At 40.1% G+C, this 25,865-nt stretch overlaps 1 protein-coding gene across 5 annotated transcripts in view; it reads right to left on the bottom strand.

Moving 5' to 3' along the window:
- Positions 1–25,865, bottom strand: part of SEMA6C (semaphorin 6C) — a 232,948-nt gene that overhangs the window by 205,272 nt on the left and 1,811 nt on the right. The window lies entirely within an intron of this gene.

Raw genomic sequence — 25,865 nt, forward strand, 5'->3', positions numbered from 1 at the left:
ACCTTGTGGTTTTTTTTTTTCAATTTGTATATATATATATGGTTTTTTCTTTACAAAATTCCCTTTCATTTGCCACAGAGTCAGTGCCCATAAGTGGAGCATGACCTCTGCTTCTGAAATCTGCTTCCCCTCCGGGCCATTGTTGATTTTCTCATTGTGAGTCGTGTGAGGGTACCCATGATGTGCCTCCCGGCCTCGCAGCCGTATCCTGCCTTTGTTCTGGAAATTGTAAACAACCCAGAGGAAGACCAAGATTTCCACAAGAAAATTTCATACAGTTTATGACCCATCTCTACGGCAGGAATCTCTCCAAAGAGGTTAAAATGAAGAAAATGCAAAATTCTGTTGCACAAAATCCATTTTGCAAATCACAAAATATTAAATCAGAAAAAAACCTAGGTCTCACAAAATAATGTCTGGAGGGACACTAGTTACTATTTTTTGAGACAAATTACGATTCTGTACCCCATTTTTACATTTTGTGCCACAGAACATGACTATGGGCCTCATTTTAGAATTTCATGACATAGATTTAAAAAAATGGTGTCATGTAGATTGATGCGTAACTTAATTTTGTGTAACAAGGTTTTTTTTTTGCCTTTTTTTCTCATTTTGTGACACGTTTTATTAACTTTATGTTTCATAAATTGTCATTTTTTTTATCAGATAAAAATAATATTTTTGAGACAGATTACCAGTTTGTGCCAGGGACAATGATTGTGTTTGCCATTTTATAATTTCATTATGTGAGCTAATATTTACCATTGCAAACTTTTTTTTTTTTTTTGCTTCCAAAATGAATTTTGTACGACAAAAGATCCCATTCACAAAATATTGACTTGAATTTATTTGTCAAAATTTTTTCAAGGTTTGTAGACAATGTTTATTGCAACAAATAGGAACCTCACTGCCTTTTTTGTTCCCTGTCCTAAGCATTGACGAAGACAAGGAGAAAATTTTTCAGAGCCTTCGCCACCGAGCGTGGGGAAAACGAGCCTAGCAGAACAGCGCACACAAATTGTCTGTTATTTGAGCGGCTGTCAAAACAATATTGTCATAGGGAGGAGAGCTGACATATCATTTAGCTGAGACATCCTCACTAGTGTGTCTCCCTGCAGTGTCTATGTCATGTCTTATGATAAAAGGTGTGATGGGCACTGCCGGAGCCCGCAGGGATTCTCTGTGAATACAAATCTGGATAATGTATTCATGGATATGCCCAGTCACAACTGGCAGATAAGGTTTCAGTACAATCAAGATATCTTGACCCCAAAAAGGGGCCAATCAAGCCATAACAGACCTACCGTAGTCCTGTGTCAGTGCCAACAGTAGATATCAACTACTCAAATTTGGCCTCTAAGAACAAAAGGGGCTTTTGTTTGTTTGTCCTTGGATCAGTTCTCTAGTTTCTGTCAATAAAAGGAATACTGCACTGGTTTTTGCCCTAACAGAGATGGGACCAGCCAAGGCTTGTACCTTCTGCAAGGGTCTCCTTAACTGCTCCTATCTAAGCCCCACTTTTTGGGGTCGATAATGTCAACTAGCTATGCATCTTGAGTACTGAATAACTCCAAACCAGTCATTCTACACCAGAGTAGTGGAAGATGAAGGTTCATGAGGTTGCCCAGAAATAGTCCAGAATCTAATAAGGAATTTAGACATTTCTTACAAAAATGTTGAAGCTGAACTTTTTCTTTGACCAATTTCAATTCTTCTTCTTCAGGAGTATCAAATGAGAGATGTTGAGTTATTATCTCAAGCTAATATTGCAGGTCAAGAAACGCACCAGTCACTATATACTAAACCAGTAAAAGATCAAAGCTTGAGAAGACGTCAAAAACTGGTATCCCAGAAACAGTCAAGGATCTGAGGAATTTCAAAATTTCCTAAGAAACATGCAAGATGGACTATATATTTTTTTTTACCAATTTCAATGGTTCTTCTTCTAAAGTAAGAGAACAAAGAACGAAATATCAAGTTCTGAAGATCTTCAAGATATGCTTATTCCACATGTTAAACCAAATTCCAAAACAGAAGATGATGAAGGCTCTTGAAAACATCAAGAACTGGTGATGTAGAAAACGTATATAGACTCTAATGAGGAATTTAGACATTTCCTAAGAAACATTCAAGTAGGACTTTTTTTTTTCACCCTATTTCAGTGGTTCATCAGAAGGAGAACCAAGGCGAGATGTTGAGTTCTGGAGATCTCAAGCTAAAACTGCAGGTCAAGAAACTCACCAATCAGCTCCACAATGAACCTGGAAAAGATGAAGGTTTGTGAGGACGTCAAGAACTGATGGCCCAGAAATAGTCCAGGATATGATGAATTTAAAAAAAATTCTAAGAAATATTGATGATGTACTTTATTTTCCAATAATTTCACTCATTCTCTTCTGAAGAAGAACAAAGCAAGAGATTTTGGGTTCTGGAGATCTCCTACATATTTAATTCAACCATTCATCCAAAACACCTAACCAGTAGAAAAGGTTCTTGACATAATCAAGAACTATCAAAATAGTCCAAAATCTAATGAGAAATGTAGAATTCTACAAAAAAGTATTCAAGTTGTAGTTTTCAATCAATTTCAATGGTTCTTCTTTAGAAGAAAGAAAACCATGAAAGAGATGATGAGTTCTGGAGACTTCAAGGGAAGATGATGTACGAATAAACACACCAATCATCCATACAGACATCATATTTAAAGACCTAACATGTAAATACCACCAATCCACTATCCCAAAACCAAGTACAATTCAAGCTCCCAGTTGTTTTGTCTTCATTTTGGATTTACATGGTCAGTGACATAGTTGTCATGGGAGATTTCAACTATCCAGACATTTGTTGGGAATCTCTCTCAGGCAAAACTAACAGGACAAGGAAATTCTTATCCTCTCTTGCTGACAACTTTATCTTCCAAAAGGTAGGGGAGAAAACAAGGGGAACTGCTACCTTGGATCTAATCCTTATAAACAGGGAGGAAATGGTTGAGGAGGTAAAAGTGGCTGGGACCCTAGGAGGTAGCAACCATGCTATTTTAGAATTTTGGATAACTAGAGGAGGAAGACCTGTGAAGACTCAGACGTCAAGGTTAGATTTCAGAAAGGCAGATTTTAAGGGATTCAGAAAGAGAATTGGAGGGATCCAATGGCTGGATATCCTTAAAGACAAAAATGTCCAGGAAGGATGGGAAATCTTGAAAAATGAAATTCTCAAAGCACAGTTGTTAACAATTCCGAAAAGAGGGAAGAATAGGAAGCATTTAAGGAAACCAGGATGGATGAACACAGAACTTAAGCACATGCTAAAAAGGAAGAAAAAAATGTTTATAAAATGGAAAGAGGGAGGCATATCTAAAGAAGAATATAATGCTGTCTGCAGAACCTGCAGGGCACAAATCAGATTATCTAAAGCTGAAAATGAATTGAGGCTTGCAAGAGATGTCAAAAGCAATAATAAAGGATTTTGGGGATATGTCAAAAGTAAAAGAAAAGTCAAAGATGCTATAGGATTTTTACAGGATGAAAATGATGAAATGGTAAGACAGGATGTTGAGAAGGCTGAACTTTTAAATTCCTATTTTGCATCTGTTTTCTCTAAGAAAGGAAATGTAACATCAACTGTTATTCACTGTCCTATTAAGGGAATAGAAGAATCCAGGATATCTATAAACAGAAAGATAGTGAGGAAACACTTAGCTAACCTAAATGAATTCAAGTCTCCAGGTCCAGATGAATTACACCCCAGAGTACTGAAGGAGATAGCAGAAGAAATTTTTGAACCCCTCTCCATAATCTTTGAAAATTCTTGGAGAACAGGAGAAGTGCCAGAAGACTGGAGAAGAGCAAATGTTGTTCCTATCTTCAAAAAGGGGAAGAAGGTAGACCCAGGCAACTATAGGCCGGTGAGTCTGACTTCTATACCAGGAAAGATCTTTGAACAAATTATTAAACAACATGTATGTCAATACCTGGATAAGAATGAAGTGATTAAACAGAGTCAGCATGGGTTTGTAACTAATAAGTCATGTCAGACTAACTTAATTTCCTTCTATGACGGTATCACTGATTGGGTGGATCAAGGAAATGCTGTAGATATAGTATTTCTTGACTTCAGCAAAGCATTTGACAAAGTCTCTCATACAATCCTTATTGAAAAAATGACTAAGTATGGAATGGACAAGGCAACTGTTAGGTGGATTCATAACTGGCTTAGTGATCGGACCCAAAGAGTGGTCGTAAATGGCTGCACATCCAGTTGGAAGAATGCCTCAAGTGGAGTACCACAGGGCTCTGTCCTGGGCCCTGTATTGTTCAACATCTTTATCAACGATTTAGATGAAGGAATTGAGGGTAAACTGATTAAATTTGCTGATGACACAAAGCTAGGAGGGATAGCTAATACTAGAGAAGAGAGAGAGAGGATTCAAAAAGATTTAAATAAACTGGAGAAGTGGGCAGCAACTAACAGAATGGTTTTTAACAGGGAGAAATGCAAAGTACTACATCTGGGCAATAAAAATGAAAAAAGCATATACAGAATGGGAGGAATAGGGCTAAGCAACAGCACATGTGAAAAAGACTTGGGTATACTAATAGATCACAGACTGAATATGAGTCAACAGTGTGATGCAGCAGCAAAAAAGGCAAATGCAATTCTAGGATGTATTAACAGAAGCATACAGTCTAGATCATGTGAAGTCATTATTTCCCTCTACTCCTCTTTGGTCAGACCTCATCTGGAATATTGTGTCCAGTTTTGGGCACCACATTTTAAAAAAGACATCAACAAACTGGAGCAAGTTCAGAAAAGAGCGACCAGAATGGTGACCGGTCTGCAAACCCTGTCTTATGAGGAAAGGTTGCAGGATTTGGGAATGTTTAGTTTGCAAAAGAGAAGACAGAGAGGAGACTTAATAGCTGTCTACAAATATCTAAAGGGCTGTCACATTGTAGAAGGATCAACTTTATTCTCATTTGCACAAGGAAAGACTAGAAGCAATGGGATGAAACTGAATGGGAGGAGACACAGATTAGATATTAGAAAAAACTTTTTGACAGTTAGAGTGATCAATGAGTGGAACAGGCTGCCACGAGAAGTTGTGAGTTCTCCTTCAATGGAAGTCTTCAAACAGAGGCTGGACAGACATCTGACTGGGATGATTTAGCGAATCCTGCTTTGAGCAGGGGGTTGGACCAGATGGCCCAGGAGGTCCCTTCCAACTCTACGATTCTATGATTCTATGATTCTATGATTCTCTGGCTTTCTCTGATAACAGTCAGTCACTATGCCATGTTCTGCCTCGATGAAGGGAAGCTCTGGTGTTAGAGCAAATGGGGGTACTGGATCTCATTGAGGAGATGCAACTGCAGTTCCAACCATCAAAAAAGGTTTGAACTATAATCAGGGAAATTAGCCAAACTGGACAGAAAAGAAAGACATTGACATCATAGTATTGCTCTATAGGGGACTGTCAATTTTAAGAAATGCCCCACATTTGAAGGGAACATGGTCCAAGCTTTTTATTAAGACAAATAGTTATTACATAGGACATTAAAGAGAATCTGTCACTCCATTTTTCGACTATCAGCTGCTGGCACCGCCATCAGGGACTTATCTACAGCATTCTGTAATGCTGTAGATAAGCCCCCGATATAACCTGAAAGAGAAGAAAAACGAGTTAGATTATACTCACCCAGGGGCGGGCCGGGTCCGGTTTTGGTCCGATGGGTGTTGAGAGCAGATCACAGTCCAGCAGTGCGCAGGCACCGGACCTCTCTGACCTTTTCCGGCGCCTGCGCAGGAGCCACAATGGGAAGCAAAGAAGAGGACGTCACCGTTAGAAGATGGGAGGCGCCGGACCGGACCGCAACACCCTCCGGAGCCGGACCGCCCCTGGGTGAGTATAATCTAACTTGTTTTTCTTCTCTTTCAGGTTACATCGGGGGCTTATCTACAGCATTACAGAATTCTGTAGATAAGCCCCTGATGGCAGTTCCGGCAGCTGATAGTCGAAAAATGGGGTGACAGATTCATTTTAATGATCTCCTAGGTGGTAAGGAACAGGCAGAAATACAGCACAAATTATGCAAGGTCCTTAAAGAATACCTGTACAACTGCCACAAGTCTACCAACAAAGAAGAAAATGTGAGCTCCACCGTCATCTACAAGGAAACAAGGCACTTGCAGTAGGATTGTAAGATTGTAGAGATGTATCATGGGAGTGAGTGTCGGTGTGGGGGCAGTGGCCATTTTGGTATATTTCATACCTCTAGGGGGCAGTAAAATATACTGTCACTGACAGCAGCATGGCCTGCTGGGGGTTGTAGCCATATTACTATTACAGAAGCTGGTGTATTACTTTAGTAAGCCTGGTGACAAAATGCCCAGTGACAGATGGCATAACTGTATCACTCACAGAACAATATGACGAGAGCCCGGCGGCTATGACGGGGTGACATGCACAACTGTTCAGTAATCATGGCATGACAAGATAAATGACAGAGACACACGCCATCCCACAACAAGGGGTGGCTAAGTTTACTTTTAAGAAGCATCCCGCATCTGTTTTGGCGCGGGGCCAGCCTATCCTTGGCATGTTACATGCTTTATTAAGGATTGTTGGATAAAGATCCCATCACTCACTGCAGACTATAAAGATGTTGGCTACATGAAGTTTAGTGACCCTCATAACTACTGTGAGGGGATGTTACGGTATTGATCACTAAAGGGTAAGTCTCACATCTATGAATCAAGGACCACTGTCGCATTGGGAGGCCTCACCCCACCCAAGAGGTCTGCTTTGTCCATGTCTAGATACAGATCTGTGGAGGACTAACATACAGAGTGCAGAGTCCTAAGAAGATGACCTCCTCCTTCTACTATACATCCAGATCATCCTGATTTACCACAAAGCAGTAAATCTAAACCTCTGGCAGATCAGGGTTAATTCTGCCCCCCCCCCCATGCTGCCCTCCACTGTGTTGGTTTCGTAGTGAGGACACATACGTTTCCTGTCTTTATTTCTCACGAATGAGAAAAAATCTGCTTGGAAAATTAAGAAAACCATAAACAGGCCAAGATGTGAGCGAACAACATCTCCCCTCGGTCTGTAAACCTGCAAAATCTGACTATTCCCTCAAAAGTGGCCCCTTCACTCCCAAACACAGATTCCCAGCAGCAGCCTCCACCCCTCCTCTGCATCCACAGGGGGATCATGGCTGGGCTCAGAGGTTACAGATCGAATGCTTTCTACGAAAGTGTCGTCCAGCTTTCCCAGACTCCTGAATGGCAGATGACTGACTCTGCAGTGATATGGACCAGGCAGCACCGATACGGAGACCGATGGCTCACCTGGAAGAGTCGAACAGGAGAGACAGATACTGCAGACAGATAAGAGATAGATAGATAGATAGATAGATATGAGACAGATAGAAAGATAGATAGATATGAGATAGATGGATAGATAGATGATAGATATATAGATGATAGATAGATAATGATTGGATAGATAGATGATAGATAGCTAGATAATAGATGATATACAGATAAATGATAGATAGGTAGATAATAAATAGAAGATAGATAGATATTACACCTATTCGCAGTGTCGGACTGTGTTGGTAAAGGCCCGCCAGTGATTCTTGGTGCCCACTGTTCTGTACTTTTGCTTCTAGGTAATATTAATATGACTATCTTGCTTAATGAACGATAAGACAATACTTTTTTCTGCACTACTCATTAGCACTTCTTCAGAGCGGCCTACCGGAGGATTCTCCTGTTCTCCTGTGGGCTAGTCCAAGCCTGCATTTTGGCTTTGCCTTCCTGAACACTGCAGGTGACATATAACTAACTGTAAGTTCTTCAGAAAAGATGTAACTGTGTTGGAGTTCACCATCATACAACATGAGACCTGAGAAGATATAGACCTTGGTACCCGAGATGAGAGCTTCACATGTAGCATCGCGGTCTCCACGTGAGAATGTGCAGTCACTTATCAGGAGGGTGGCACATGTCTAACCTTTCTCCCCATCATCTCCCTCCAGGTGTCAGACTCACAGATTGTCTCTTCTCAGCTCCACCGGCAGCAGAGAATCCTAATCAGGACGCCTCTCCTCCCCCTACCATATGTATAACCCACTTCCATCTCATATATGGTAAGATATACATTTCCTGCCCTCTTTGTCCCGGTAACTATCTATGGCTTGAAAACCAGAGTAACTAGGCGAAATGGAAAACATGTCAGAAGATGGGGGCAGTAACCCCTAAAAGTCTGCAGTGACATCACCATGCCATGATCATGGTCATCTTTCGTGTACAGTAACAGCCAGGTGCTCCTAGACATGTTCTGGCCTCTATGATCTGATTTCAACAGTTCGCTTAGCACTACAAAATTCATTCTTCAAGCACTAATAATTGCCAAAAGTAAACAGATATGAAAGCCTAAATTATGCCATCTGAGTGATATTCTGGGCAAAAAAAAAAAATCACAAAATCTCTTCCACAAAATTGTATTTCGTACTACAAAATATTAATTGATATTTTCCTACTGAGTCTTCACCACCAACATTTCTAGAAAAGATCTCACCAACTTTATAGAACACCTCAACAATTCAAAAACAATCAAAAACACTTTTAGTGGTGCCAGAAAACAATAGGCTGTGTCACAGAAGAAAAAATGTGCTTCACAAAATCGTATGTGGTGCCACAGAATATTAAAGAACTGGTACAAAAAAAGAAGTCTTGGTCAAAAACAAAGTTCCTAGAAAACACCTCACAGACTTTATAGAACACCTTATCTATTCAAAACCACCCGTTAACTTTCATTTGTGCCACAAAATGATATTCAGTGTCACGGAAGGAAAAAAACAGTTTCTCAAAATTCTCCTTAGTGCCACTTACTATTAACTAAGGTCACAAAATCTTCTAAAAAACTTCTTTGGGACCTCGTAGTCCAGTCGATCCTTCCTCAAAACAATTACTAAACTATATTCTGTGTAAAACAACTGCATTTTGTGTAACAAAAACTGTTACAAAATGACAGAAGTCCGTACATGTGGTGTAAGTGCGCATTACTAAGTCATGTCTCATTCTTCACTTCAAGCACGGGACCGCTCTGGATCGCTGTACAATGGTGAATGGAGATGGCCATTTCCTTTTTCCCATCATTATGCAGTTTAAAGTACCGTAAGTACCCCCCTCCTCTTCCCTAATATTCTGTGCCATTGTTTACTGCTAGCTTATCTGGCAAGGAAGCGGTTAACGGATAATTACATCGCTGTAGTGATGGTGAAGTGAAAACAATCATTTTTAGCCCCCCCCCCCCGCTACAAAAAACAAAACAAAACAGGAATCTGATGTTTTGCTGAATAACAATATAACCAGTTCCTGGCCCCTTCTCTCCTGCAGATGTGTCACCCATCCCGGTTATTCTTCCCAAATATGGAGCATGCAATAACTGCCATAATGATAGCTACACTCCTATCTCTATACATACACCAATGTGTAAGCCGCAGTCTAACAACCAGATGGTAAATAAAGACCTGCCTGGAAAAAATGACCGAACAAAAAAACGCCCATCACAGCATTTACACAACTTTTCCATGCAATGTACACCAACTTCTGAGACTCAAGATTGTAAATGATACTACAGAATACATTTTTAAATTTCATCGAGACTATAATTACTATTGTACCGCCCCTATGTACAAGAATATAACTACTATAATACTGCCTCCTATGTACAAGAATATAACTACTATAATACTGCCCCTATATACAAGAATAAAACTACCATAATACTGCCCCTATGTACAAGAATATAACTACTATAATACTGCCCCTATGTACAAGAATATAACTACTATAATACTGCCCCTATGTACAAGAATATAACTACTATAATACTGCCCCTATGTACAAGAATATAACTACTATAATACTGCCCCTATGTACAAGAATATAACTACCATAATACTGCCCCTATGTACAAGAATATAACTACTATAATACTGCCCCCTATGTACAAGAATATAACTACTATAATACTGCCCCTATGTACAAGAATATAACTACTATAATACTGCCCCTATGTACAAGAATATAACTACTATAATACTGCTCCTATGTACAAGAATATAACTACCATAATACTGTCCCCTATGTACAGGAATATAACTACTATAATACTGCTCCTATGTACAAGAATATAACTACTATAATACTGCCCCTATGTACAAGAATATAACTACTATAATACTGCCCCTATGTACAAGAATATAACTACTATAATACTGCCCCTATGTACAAGAATATAACTACTATAATACTGCCCCTATGTACAAGAATATAACTACCATAATACTGCCCCTATGTACAAGAATATAACTACTATAATACTGCCCCCTATGTACAAGAATATAACTACTATAATATATTCTTGTACATAGGGGAAGTAACTACTATAATACTGCTCCTATGTACAAGAATATAACTACTATAATACTGCCCCCTATGTACAAGAATATAACTACTATAATACTGCCCCCTATGTACAAGAATATAACTACTATAATACTGCTCCTATGTACAAGAATATAACTACTATAATACTGCCTCCTATGTACAAGAATATAACTACTATAATACAGCTCCTATGTACAAGAATATAACTACTATAATACTGCCCCCTATGTACAAGAATATAACTATTATAATACTGCCTCCCATATATAGAATATAGCTACTATAATACTGCCACCTATGTACAAGAATGTAACTACTATAATACTGCCCCCTATATACAAGAATATAACTACTATAATTCTGCCCCTATATACAAGAATATAACTACTATAATACTGCCCCTATGTACAAGAATGTAACTACTATAATACTGCCCCCTATGTACAAGAATATAACTACTATAATACTGCTCCTATGTACAAGAATATAACTACTATAATATTGCTCCTATATACAAGAATATAACTACTATAATACTGCTCCCTATGTACAAGAGTATAATATAATACTGCTCCTATGTACAAGAATATAACTACTATAATACTGCTCCTATGTACAAGAATATAACTACTATAATACTGCCCCTATGTACAAGAATATAACTACTATAATACTGCTCCTATGTACAAGAATATAACTACTATATTACTGCCCCCTATGTACAAGAGTATAATATAATACTGCTCCTATGTACAAGAATATAACTACTATAATATTGCCCATATGTGCAAGAATATAACTACTATAATACTGCTCCTATGTACAAGAATATAACTACTATAATACTGTCCCTATGTACAAGAATATACAGTTGTGGCCAAAAGTATTGACACCCCTGCAATTTTGTCAGATAATACTCAGTTTCTTCCTGAAAATGATTGCAAACACAAATTCTTTGGTATTATTATCTTCATTTAATTTGTCTTAAATGAAAAAAACACAAAAGAGAATGAAGCAAAAAGCAAAACATTGAACATTTCACACAAAACTCCAAAAATGGGCCAGACAAAAGTATTGGCACCCTCAGCCTAATACTTGGTTGCACAACCTTTAGCCAAAATAACTGCGACCAACTGCTTCCGCTAACCATCAATGAGTTTCTTACAATGCTCTGCTGGAATTTTAGACCATTCTTCTTTGGCAAACTGCTCCAGGTCCCTGATATTTGAAGGGTGCCTTCTCCAAACTGCCATTTTTAAATCTCTCCACACGTGTTCTATGGGATTCAGGTCTGGACTCATTGCTGACCACCTTAGAAGTCTCCAGTGCTTTCTCTCAAACCATTTTCTAGTGCTTTTTGAAGTGTGTTTTGGGTCATTGTCCTGCTGGAAGACCCATGACCTCTGAGGGAGACCCAGCTTTCTCACACTGGGCCCTACATTATGCTGCAAAATTTGTTGGTAGTCTTCAGACGTCATAATGCCATGCACACGGTCAAGCAGTCCAGTGCCTAAGGCAGCAAAGCAACCCCAAAACATCAGGGAACCTCCGCCATGTTTGACTGTAGGGACCGTGTTCTTTTCTTTGAATGCCTCTTTTTTTCTCCTGTAAACTCTATGTTGATGCCTTTGCCCACAAAGCTCTACTTTTGTCTCATCTGACCAGAGAATATTCTTCTAAAACGTTTTAGGCTTTTTCAGGTAAGTTTTGGCAAACTCCAGCCTGGCTTTTTTATGCCTTGGGGTAAGAAGCGGTGTCTTCCTGGGTCTCCTACCATATAGTCCCTTTTCATTCAGACGCCGATGGATAGTACGGGTTGACACTGTTGTACCCTCGGACTGCAGGGCAGCTTGAATTTGTTTGGATGTTAGTCGAGGTTCTTTATCCAACATCCGCTCACTCTTGCGTTGAAATCTCTTGTCAATTTTTTTCTTTTCCGTCCACATCTAGGGAGGTTAGCCACAGTTCCATGGGCTTTAAACTTCTTGATGACACTGCGCACAGTAGACACAGGAACATTCAGGTCTTTGTAGATGGACTTGTAGCCTTGAGATTGCTCATGCTTCCTCACAATTTGGTTTCTCAAGTCCTCAGACAGTTGTTTGGTCTTCTTTCTTTTCTCCATGCTCAATGTGGTACACACAAGGACACAGGACAGAGGTTGAATCAACTTTAATCCATGTCAACTGGCTGCAAGTGTGATTTAGTTATTGCCAACACCTGTTAGGTGCCACAGGTAAGTTACAGGTGCTGTTAATTACACAAATTAGAGAAGCATCACATGATTTTTCAAACATTGCCAATACTTTTGTCCACCCTCTTTTTTATGTTTGGTGTGGAATTATATCCAATTTGGCTTTAGGACAATTCTTTTTGTGTTTTTTCATTTAAGACAAATTAAATGAAGATAATAATACCAAAGAATTTGTGTTTGCAATCATTTTCAGGAAGAAACTGAGTATTATCTGACAGAATTGCAGGGGTGTCAATACTTTTGGCCACAACTGTAGCTACTATGATACTCCCCCTATGTGCAAGAATATAACTACTATAATACTGCCCCTATGTACAAGAATATAACTACAATAATACTGCCCCTATGTACAAGAATATAACTACTATAATACTCCCCCTATAAACAAGAATATAACTACTATAATACTGCCCCCTATGTACAAGAATATAACTACAATAATACTGCCCCTATGTACAAGAGTATAACTACTATAATACTACCCCTATGTACAAGAATATAACTACTATAATACTGCCCTCTATGTACAAGAGTATAACTACTATAATACTGCTCCTATGTGCAAGAATATAACTACTATAATACTCCCCCTACGTACAAGAATATAACTACTATAATACTGCTCCTATGTGCAAGAATATAACTACTATAATACCGCCCCCTATGTACAAGAATATAACTATAATACTCCCCCTATGTACAAGAATATAACTACTATAATACTGTCACCTATGTACAAGAGTATAACTAAAATAATACTGCTCCCTATGTACAAGAATATAACTACTATAATACTCCCCCTATGTACAAGAATTTACATAATACTTTTTTCTCAACAGTGTTCACAGAGGAACAGGATTTGCCAGGGGAAATGCAGAGTGATAATGTAAACTCCCCATTAAGTATTACCTGCCTAACCCAGGAAGAAGTGCAGAACCGCCTTAGTAAGATTAAAATTGACAAATCACCAGGCCCTGATGGCATTCACCCTCGGGTATTAAGGGAGTTAAGTAATGTGATAGACAGGCCTCTATTCCTTATATTTAAAGACTCTATAGAAACAGGGTCTGTTCCTTTTGATTGGCGGCAAGCAAATGTGGTACCAATATTCAAAAAGGGGTGTAAAAGGGAACCTGGAAACTATAGGCCGGTGTCAGGGTCTTGACAGCGCCGGCGTACAGCCTCCGCTAAGCAGGGACTCACCCGCACCGTAGGGACCCCTGGGGACAAGAACAGCCGGAAAATAAAGATGCACAGGACCTGAATGTCGAAGTTTAGCAAGCCGGCACAGGACCTACGGTCATGTGAACGGTCATGTGACTGCAAGGGGGCGGGGCTTAGCATCCTTTCATAGAAGGTAGAAAACTCAAAGTCGGGCAAAGCGGGGGTCATGCACAATACAGGCAAGCGAGGTACAGGAGGGATAAACAGACAGGAGGTCAGACAAAGCCAAAGGTCATACACAAGATATCAATACAGTACCAGGGATGAGACAGAACGGACAGTCAGGGCCAAGCAGAGATCAAAAACCAAACGGACGTAGAAGGTGCCAGGCAGAATCCAAAGCAGAATCCAGAGAACAGACCGAGTCATACACAGAGAATCAAGCAACCAGAACACAGCAAAAACACACTCAGGGGTCACCACACTATGCCAAGGGCGAAAGTATAACTGACGGGGATGGGAGCGTCCTGAGGCTATAAGAAGTCTCCCCAGAACCAATGAGAGGCCACCCTAATAGGTCCCAGGTGTGCAGATGAGAGTCTGCACTGAGGTCAGAACATTAACCCCAGCAGTGCCGGTCACCCAGCACTGGTATCATGACAGCCGGTAAGCTTAACATCTGTTGTGGGTAAAATTTTTGAAGGGTTTCTAAGGGATACCATCATGGAATATCTCAATGTTAATAAATGTTTAACTCCATATCAACATGGATTTATGAAGGATCGCTCCTGTCAAACTAACCTGACCAGCTTCTATGAGGATGTAAGCTCTCAAATGGACCAAGGAGAATCATTTGATGTCATTTATCTCGACTTCTCTAAAGCATGTGACACTGTCCCACATGAAAGATTGGTAAGTAAGATGAGAAAGCTTGGGCTAGGGGAAAATGTGTGTAGATGGGTAGGTAGCTGGCTTAGTGATAGAAAACAAAGAGTGGTTATTAATGGGGCATCCTCAGATTGGGCCAGGGTTACTAGTGGGGTACCACAGGGTTCTGTATTGGGCCCCCTACTATTTAATATATTTATTAATGATCTAGTGGATGGCTCACACAGTAAAATATCAGTATTTGCAGATGATACAAAACTATGTAAGGTAGTTAACACAAAGGAGGACAGTTTGCAACTACAGACAGATTTGAGTAAATTGGAGAATTGGGCTGAAAAATGGCAAATGAGGTTTAACACAGATAAGTGTAAGGTTATGCACATGGGAAGGAGGAACAGATGCTACAATTACTTACTAAATGGGAAACTGCTGGGGAAATCAGACATGGAAAAAGACTTAGGCATCTTAGTAAATTAGAAGCTAAATCGGAGTGCCCAGTGTCAGGCAGCTGCCACCAAAGCAAATAGGGTCATGGGATGCATTAGAAGAGGTCTGGGGCACGAGATGAAAACATAATTCTCCCTCTGTACAAATCACTCGTCAGACCACACTTGGAGTATTGTGTGCAATTTTGGACGCCGGTGCTCAAGAAAGACATTACTGAACTTGAAAGGGTTCAAAGGCGGGCTACTAAAATGATAAATGGAGTTGGTTCACTACAATACCCAGAAAGGTTATCAAAATTAGGTCTATTTACTCTAGAAAAGAGAAGACTTAGGGGAGACCTAATATATATGTACAAGTATATCAGAGGGCAATACAGAGATCTCTCCAATGAACTGTTTGTACCAAGGACTGTGACAAGAACAAGGGGGCATTCTCTTCGCTTGGAGGAAAGACAATTTCTGCACCAGCATAGAAGAGGGTTCTTCACGGTAAGAGCAGTGAGGCTCTGGAATTCTCTTCCTGAGGAAGTGGTGATGGCCAACTCACTGAATGAATGTAAGAAAGGAATGGATGCTTTTCTTGTGAGTAACAGTATAGACGGTTACGAATAACAGAATATTATAGGTAGATGGTTGACCCAGCTTAGGGGAAGGAATTTTTTTCCCTATGGAGAAAATTGGCTTCTACTCTGTGGGTTTTTTGCCTTCCCCAGGATCAACAATGCAGATCAGCTGCACTAAAAATAGGCTGAACTAGATGGACATAAGGTCTTCCTTCAGTCTTCAAAATTATGTTGCTATGTTACTAACTACTATAATACTGTCCCTATGTACAAGGATATAACTACTATAATACTGCTCCTATGTACAAGAATATAACTAGTATAATACTGCCCCTATGTACAAGAATATAACTACTATAATACTGTCCCCTATGTACAAGGATATAACTACTATAATACTGCCCCCTATGTACAAGAATATAACTACTATAATACTACCCCCTGTGTGCAAGTATATAACTACTATAATACTGCTCCTATGTACAAGAATATAACTACAATACTACCCTCTATGTACAAGAACATAACTACTATAATACTGCCACCTATGTACAAGAATATAACTACTATAATACTGCTCCTATGTACAAGAATATAACTACTATAATACTTCCCCTATGTACAAGAATATAACTACTATAATATTGCTCCTATGTACAAGGATATAACTACTATAATACTGCCCTCTATGTACAAGAGTATAACTACTATAATACTGCCCCTATGTACAAGAATATAACTACTATAATACTGCTCCTATGTACAAGAATATAACTACTATAATACTGCCCCCTATGTACAAGAATATAATTACTATAATACTATAATACTGCTCCTATGTACAAGAATATAACTACTATAATACTGCCCCCTATGTACAAGAATATAACTACTATAATACTGCTCCTATGTACAAGATTATAGCTACTATAATACTGCCCCTATGTACAAGAATATAGCTACTATAATACTGCCCCCTATGTACAAGAATATAACTACTATAATACTGTCCCTATGTACAAGAATATAACTACTATAATACTGCCCCCTATGTACAAGAATATAACTACTATAATACTGCCCCTATGTACAAGAATATAACGACTATAATACTGTTCCTATGTACAAGAATATAACTACTATAATACTGCTCCTATGTATAAGAATGTAACTACTATAATACTGCTCCTATGTACAAGAATATAACTACTATAATACTGCTCCTATGTATAAGAATATAACTACTATAATACTGCTCCTATGTATAAGAATGTAACTACTATAATACTGCCGCTATGTAGGTTGTGTAGTTATTACTGTGTGATGTAGATGAGGCAGAATGATAGTATCGATGTTGCAGGTGCTCGGCTCCATTCCTGCTCAGTACTGCCGCCTCCGGCTGCTCGCTGATGAGAAGTTGGTATTAATATATGGATGGATACGTTGCGTTTTTTCTCCGCCGCTCAGTGTGCAATCATTTAACATTCATCTTTCCTTCTCTGTTCCCTGCTCCGCTGATATTTTCTGAAAGAATGTAAATTGCCCTAATTCTGTCCTAATAATACTGAGTTGAGATAGAGGTAATCTGGCATGCAAGGGGTTACATCAAAGGACAATCTGAAACTATGGGAGCTGTAGTCCTTACACTGAGGACTCAGATTGTTCGCCTTTACGTAACACTAAATAAGCTTTGATCGTCAGCTCTTGGGCACAGAATTTCAGTTGTGGCTGAAAGAATCCAGATCTTGTGCTGCATAGATTGTCAGCTCTTGGGGCAGAGGGAATTTTTGGCCCTGAAGGCAGTAAGGTGTTAATAGAAGGTTCCGGAGCACGGTGTGGGTTATTGCACCAAGGGGTGGCAGGTAAATGGCATCTCTCCGGGCACACGGCGATACTCCGCACACGTCCCTGTTCTGCATTATATACGCCTCTGGGACCGCACTGTGCAGACACAAAACTCCTTGTCCAAGCTCCGAGCACGGTTTCGACAGCCATTGTTTCGAATCTTGGCAGCCTGACAGCGACGGATTCGTGTCGGGAGAAGGAAGAGACGCGAGGGGTTAACTCCGAGTACAGGGGCTTCTAGATACCAAGGAAGGGTTCAAAGCCAGGTCCAAAGCTCTGCACTCAGGGCCCGGATACTTTGCTTTCAGAGAGACCCCCAATACTGGCCCCTCGGCACTGACAGCTATAACAATGGCCGGGATACAGAACGTTACGTCTCCAAGCAATCTCCCAGCTGTTCCTACAAGTCTTCGCCTGTTTTCTGGAGTGGATCTATTGGCTGTATTATCTAGTGCCGCCAACTCGGTTTTCAACCGTTCACTGTGACTGGTAAAAACATGTATGGGACCTTCAACACCTCCGTATGGTTTACTGCCATTTACGGTACAAATAACTCTGCCATACAGTGTCAGCACCCATATACAATGCCATATGCTGGTTAAAACCTATGCTGTACTGTGATGTCACCACCTAATCCTGAAAACCCCCCAAACAGTATAGTAATTACCACCATACAGTGTTCACATAATACCAACATACTGTCAGCAAATAACACTGCCACAATGCCATACAGCGCGGTAATAAACACTATCTGTGCAGCAAGTAATACCACCATACACTACTAATCCATAGAGTGCCCAAGTGCCACAACATGCCTTCAGAAATACCACCATAGAGTGCTGAAGTAATACCAACATACACTACTAATCCGTAGAGTGCCCAGGTGCCACACCATGCCCTCATAAGTACCACCATAGAGTGCTGAAGTAATGCCAACATACACTACTAATCCATAGAGTGCCCAAGTGCCACACTATGCCCTCATAAGTACCACCGTACAGTGTTCACATAATACCAACATACTGTCAGCAAATAACACTGCCACAATGCCATGCAGCGCGGTAATAAACACTATCTGTGCAGCAAGTAATACCACCATACACTACTAATCCATAGAGTGCCCAAGTGCCACAACATGCCTTCATAAATACCACCATAGAGTGCTGAAGTAATACCAACATACACTACTAATCCGTAGAGTGCCCAGGTGCCACACCATGCCCTCATAAGTACCACCATAGAGTGCTGAAGTAATGCCAACATACACTACTAATCCATAGAGTGGCCAAGTGCCACACTATGCCCTCATAAGTACCACCGTACAGTGTTCACATAATACCAACATACTGTCAGCAAATAACACTGCCACAATGCCATACAGCGCGTTAATAAACACTATCTGTGCAGCAAGTAATACCACCATACACTACTAATCCATAGAGTGCCCAAGTGCCACAACATGCCTTCATAAATACCACCATAGAGTGCTGAAGTAATACCAACATACACTACTAATCAGTAGAGTGCCCAGGTGCCACACCATACCCTCATAAGTACCACCATAGAGTGCTGAAGTAATGCCAACATACACTACTAATCCATAGAGTGCCCAAGTGCCACACTATGCCCTCATAAGTACCACCGTACAGTGTTCACATAATACCAACATACTGTCAGCAAATAACACTGCCACAATGCCATAAAGCGCGGTAATAAACACTATCTGTGCAGCAAGTAATACCACCATACACTACTAATCCATAGAGTGCCCAAGTGCCACAACATGCCCTCATAATTACCACCATAGAGTGCTGAAGTAATACCAACATACACTGCTAATCCGTAGAGTGCCCAAGTGCCGCACCATGCCCTCATAAGTACCACCATAGAGTGCTGAAGTAATGCCAACATACACTACTAATCCATAGAGTGCCCAAGTGCCACACTATGCCCTCATAAGTACCACCGTACAGTGCTCAAGTAATAACAACATACACTGCTAATCCATAGAGTGCCTAAGTGCCACACCATGTCCTCGTAAGTACCACCATAGAGTGCTGAAGAAATACCAACATACACTACAAATCCGTAGAGTGCCCAAGTGCCACACCATGCCCTCATAAGTACCACCATACAGTGCTGAAGTAATACCAACACACACTGCTAGTCCGAAGAGTGCCCAAGTGAAACACGGTGTCTAAATAAGTACCACAATACAGTGATGAAATAGTAACAACATACTGTCACAACAGTGCCAAACATAGCATAATTGTGTCGTTGATAAATGTGCGACCACTGTGAGCTCCACTGACTACAAGAAACATGGCGCCATCACTATCCATGGAAGCAGAGGTTACACATGGATACTGCAGAGGAGACAGGCCATGGGAGAGTTTGCATGGTATACAATGCAGGTGTAGCACACATAATGCTCCACAAGGTATATACTGAACGTATCGTACAAGTAATGCTTTGCATGGTATATACTGCAGGTATCATACAGGTCATGCTCTGCATGGTATATACTGCACGTACCGTACAAGTAATGCTTTGCATGGTATATACTGCAGGTATCATACATGTCATGCTCTGCATGGTATATACTGCATGTATCATACATGTAATGCTCTGCATGGTATATACTGCACGTACCGTACAGGTCATGCTCTGCATGGTATATACTGCACGTACCGTACAGGTCATACTCTGCATGGTATATACTGCATGTATCATACATGTAATGCTCTGCATGGTATATACTGCACGTATCGTACAGGTCATGCTCTGCATGGTATATACTACATGTATCATACATGTAATGCTCTGCATGGTATATACTGCACGTATCGTACAGGTCATGCTCTGCATGGTATATACTGCACGTATCGTACAGGTCATACTCTGCATGGTATATACTGCATGTATCATACATGTAATGCTCTGCATGGTATATACTGCACGTATCGTACAGGTCATGCTCTGCATGGTATATACTGCATGTATCATACATGTAACGCTCTGCATGGTATATACTGCACGTATCGTACATGTCATGCTCTGCATGGTATATACTGCACGTATCGTACATGTCATGCTCTGCATGGTATATACTGAACGTATCGTACATGTCATGCTCTGCATGGTATATACTGCAGGTATCATACAGGTCATGCTCTGCATGGTATATACTGCACGTATTGTACATGTCATGCTCTGCATGGTATATACTGCACGTATCGTACAGGTCATGCTCTGCATGGTATATACTGCACGTATTGTACATGTCATGCTCTGCATGGTATATACTGCATGTATCATACATGTCATGCTCTGCATGGTATATACTGCACGTATCGTACATGTCATGCTCTGCATGGTATATACTGCATGTATCGTACATGTCATGCTCTGCATGGTATATACTGCAGGTATCATACACATTTTGCTCTGCGTAATATATACTGCACGTATCGTACACATATTGCTCTGCATGGTATATACTGCACGTATCGTACACATATTGCTCTGCATGGTATATACTGCACGTATCGTACACATATTGCTGTGCGTAATACATACTTCACATATCATACACATAATCCTCTGCATGTCTAATACTGCACGTATCGTAGACTCTGCATGGTATATACTGCACGTATCATACATGTAATGCTCCGCATGGTATATACTGCACGCATCATACACATAATCCTCTGCATGGTATATACTGCACGTATCATACATGTCATGCTCTGCAAGGTATATACTGCATGTATTATACATGTAATGCTCTGCATGGTATATACTGCAGGTATCATACACATTTTGCTCTGCGTAATATATACTGCACGTATCGTACACATATTGCTCTGCATGGTATATACTGCACGTATCGTACACATATTGCTCTGCATGGTATATACTGCACGTATCGTACACATATTGCTGTGCGTAATACATACTGCACATATCATACACATAATCCTCTGCATGTCTAATACTGCACGTATCGTAGACTCTGCATGGTATATACTGCACGTATCGTAGACTCCGCATGGTATATACTGCACGTATCATACATGTAATGCTCCGCATGGTATATACTGCACGCATCATACACATAATCCTCTGCATGGTATATACTGCACGTATCATACATGTCATGCTCTGCAAGGTATATACTGCATGTATTATACATGTAATGCTCTGCATGGTATATACTGCAGGTATCATACACATTTTGCTCTGCGTAATATATACTGCACGTATCGTACACATATTGCTCTGCATGGTATATACTGCACGTATCGTACACATATTGCTCTGCATGGTATATACTGCACGTATCGTACACATATTGCTGTGCGTAATACATACTGCACATATCATACACATAATCCTCTGCATGTCTAATACTGCACGTATCGTAGACTCTGCATGGTATATACTGCACGTATCATACATGTAATGCTCCGCATGGTATATACTGCACGTATCATACATGTCATGCTCTGCAAGGTATATACTGCACGTATCATACATGTCATGCTCTGCAAGGTATATACTGCACGTATCATACATGTCATGCTCTGCATGGTATATACTGCATGTATCATACATGTAATGCTCTGCATGGTATATACTACACGTATCGTACACATATTGCTCTGCATGGTATATACTGCACGTATCGTACACATATTGCTCTGCATGGTATATACTGCACATATACACATAATACTCTGTATGGTATATACTGCATGGTCGGGGCAGCTGAAGGGTTAATCCCAGTGTGGAGATCTCCAGTCCTGTGAGCTCCCAGCATAGTGATGGTGTGACCAGACCAGATCCATCAGTCACAGCTGGAGAGGCCCCTGCTTAACTCCTCACCTGCTGGAACACCAATGGGGGGTCTAGGGAGATTATGGAGTAACAAGGGTTAATGCTGTACTTCCCTGTGATGAGGAAGGAGTGGAGAGTCTGGTCTGTGTGTAAGGCTATGGCCACACTATATTCATGTCTCTGTGCAGTATGATGAGCACCCACCTGTGTGAGCTTTATGTATGGGACTTTCTCTGTGCTTGTTTCTGTATCTGTGTATTTGGTTTTGTGAATGTGTTTGTCTTTTTGAGTGTATATAAATACATACTTTAGTGTCTGTTCTGCATGCATGTGTAGAACTTTGTGCACATTTTGTATATACCGTATGTGTATTTTTCTTTATCTCATATGCGTATGTGTATACATGAATATATATATATATGTGGATGTATATATATATATATATACATATGTATGTATATGTGGCACCTACCTATTCCACAGCCCTGTACTACAGAATATACTGTAAGACAAGCAAAAATATGGACAACATATAGATGTGTTATGTATATACGTTATACCGCACAACTGTACATCAGGTATATATATAACAGGCACATACACATATGTATACCGTACAGTGTAAATAGCGAGCTCATACACATCTATAGGTGGTCCATGTATATACATTATATTACAAGCACATACACGGAACACCTACAGACATGTGCATATAAGTGTCTACCGCAGATCGGTACTGTCAGGTATATACGTCACATACACATCTATAGGTGGTCCAAGTATATAAGTGTATAATGCACATTGGTCCTGTCAGGTATATATGTCACATACACATCTATAGGTGGTCCATGTATATAAGTGTATACTGCACATTGGTCCTGTCAGGTATATACGTCACATACACATCTATAGGTGGTCCATGTATATAAGTATATACTGCACATCTGTACTGTTAGGTATACACATCTATAGGTGGTCCATGTATATAAGTGTATACCGCACATCGGTACTGTCAGGTATATATGTCACATACACATCTATAGGTGGTCCGTGTATATAAGTGTATACTGCACATTGGTCCTGTCAGGTATATACGTCACATACACATCTATAGGTGGTCCATGTATATAAGTATATACTGCACATCTGTACTGTTAGGTATACACATCTATAGGTGGTCCATGTATATAAGTGTATACCGCACATCGGTCTTGTCAGGTATATACGTCACATACACATCTATAAGTGGTCCATGTATATAAGTATATACTGCACATCTGTACTGTTAGGTATACACATGTATAGGTGGTCCATGTATATAAGTGTATACCGCATATCGGTACTGTCATGTACATACGTCACATACACATCTATAGGTGGTCCATGTATATAAGTGTATACTGCACATTGGTCCTGTCAGGTATATACGTCACATACACATCTATAGGTGGTCCGTGTATATAAGTGTCTACATCACATCGGTACTGTCAGGTATATACGTCACATACACATCTATAGGTGGTCCATGTATATAAGCGTATACCGCACATCGGTACTGTCAGGTATATACATCACATACACATCTATAGGTGGTCCATGTATATAAGTGTCTACAGCACATCGGTACTGTCAGGTATATACGTGACATACACATCTATAGGTGGTCCATGTATATAAGTGTATACCGCACATCTGTACTGTCAGATAGATACGTCACATACACATCTATAGGTGGTCCATGTGTATACCGTATATCGGTACTGTCAGATACATACGTCACATACACATCTATAGGTGGTCCGTGTGTATAAGTGTATACCGCAGATCAGTACTGTCAGGTATATATGTCACATACACATCTATAGGTGGTCCGTGTATATAAGTGTATACCGTATATCGGTACTGTAAGGTATATATGTCACATAGACATCTATAGGTGGTCCGTGTATATAAGTGTATACCGTATATCGGTACTGTAAGGTATATATGTCACATAGACATCTATAGGTGGTCCGTGTATATAAGTCTACAGCACATCGTTACTGTCAGGTATATACGTCACATATACATCTATAGGTGGTCCATGTATATAAGTGTATACCGCACATCTGTACTGTCAGGTATATATGTCACATACACATCTATAGGTGGTCCGTGTATATAAGTGTATACTGCACATCTGTTCTGTCAGGTATATATGACACATACACATCTATAGGTGGTCCATGTATATAAGTGTATACCGTATGTCGGTACGGTCAGGTATATACGTCACATACACATCTATAGGTGGTCCGTGTATATAATTGTGTACCACACATCAATACTGTCAGGTATATACACGTCACATACACATCTATAGGTGGTCCATGTATATAAGTGTATACCGTATGTCGGTACTGTCAGGTATATACGTCACATACACATCTATAGGTGGTCCGTGTATATAAGTGTATACCGCACATCGGTACTGTCAGGTATATATGTCACATACACATCTATAGGTGGTCCGTGTATATAAGTGTATACCGCACATCGGTACTGTCAGGTATATATGTCACATACACATCTATAGGTGGTCTGTGTATATAAGTGTATACTGCACATCTGTACTGTCAGGTATATACGTCACATACACATCTATAGGTGGTCCGTGTATATAAGTGTATACCGTATGTCGGTACTGTCAGGTATATACGTCACATACACATCTATAGGTGGTCCGTGTATATAAGTGTATACCGCACATCGGTACTGTCAGGTATATATGTCACATACACATCTATAGGTGGTCCGTGTATATAACTGTATACCGCACATCTGTACTGTCAGGTATATACGTCACATACACATCTATTGGTGGTCCATGTATATAAGTGTATACCGTATGTCGGTACTGTCAGGTATATACGTCACATACACATCTATAGGTGGTCCGTGTATATAAGTGTATACCACACATCGGTACTGACAGGTATATATGTCACATACACATCTATAGGTGGTCCATGTTTATGTGTCTACAGAATATCGGTACTGTCAGGTACATACGTCACATACACATCTATAGGTGGTCCATGTATATAAGTGTATACCGCAGATCGATACTGTCAGGTATATACGTCACATACACATCTATAGGTGGTCCGTGTATATAAGTGTATACCGTATATCGGTACTGTCAGATACATACGTCACACACATCTATAGGTGGTCCGTGTATATAAGTGTATACCGCACATCGGTACTGTCAGGTATATATGTCACATGCACATCTATAGGTGGTCCGTGTATATAAGTGTATACCGCACATCTGTACTGTCAGGTATATACGTCACATACACATCTATAGGTGGTCCGTGTATATAAGTGTATACCGCACATCGGTACTGTCAGGTA

Source organism: Dendrobates tinctorius, unplaced genomic scaffold (assembly GCF_039654945.1).
Source record: "Dendrobates tinctorius isolate UK_male_01 unplaced genomic scaffold, ASM3965494v1 ptg000019l, whole genome shotgun sequence".
NCBI classification, from domain to species: domain Eukaryota; kingdom Metazoa; phylum Chordata; class Amphibia; order Anura; family Dendrobatidae; genus Dendrobates; species Dendrobates tinctorius.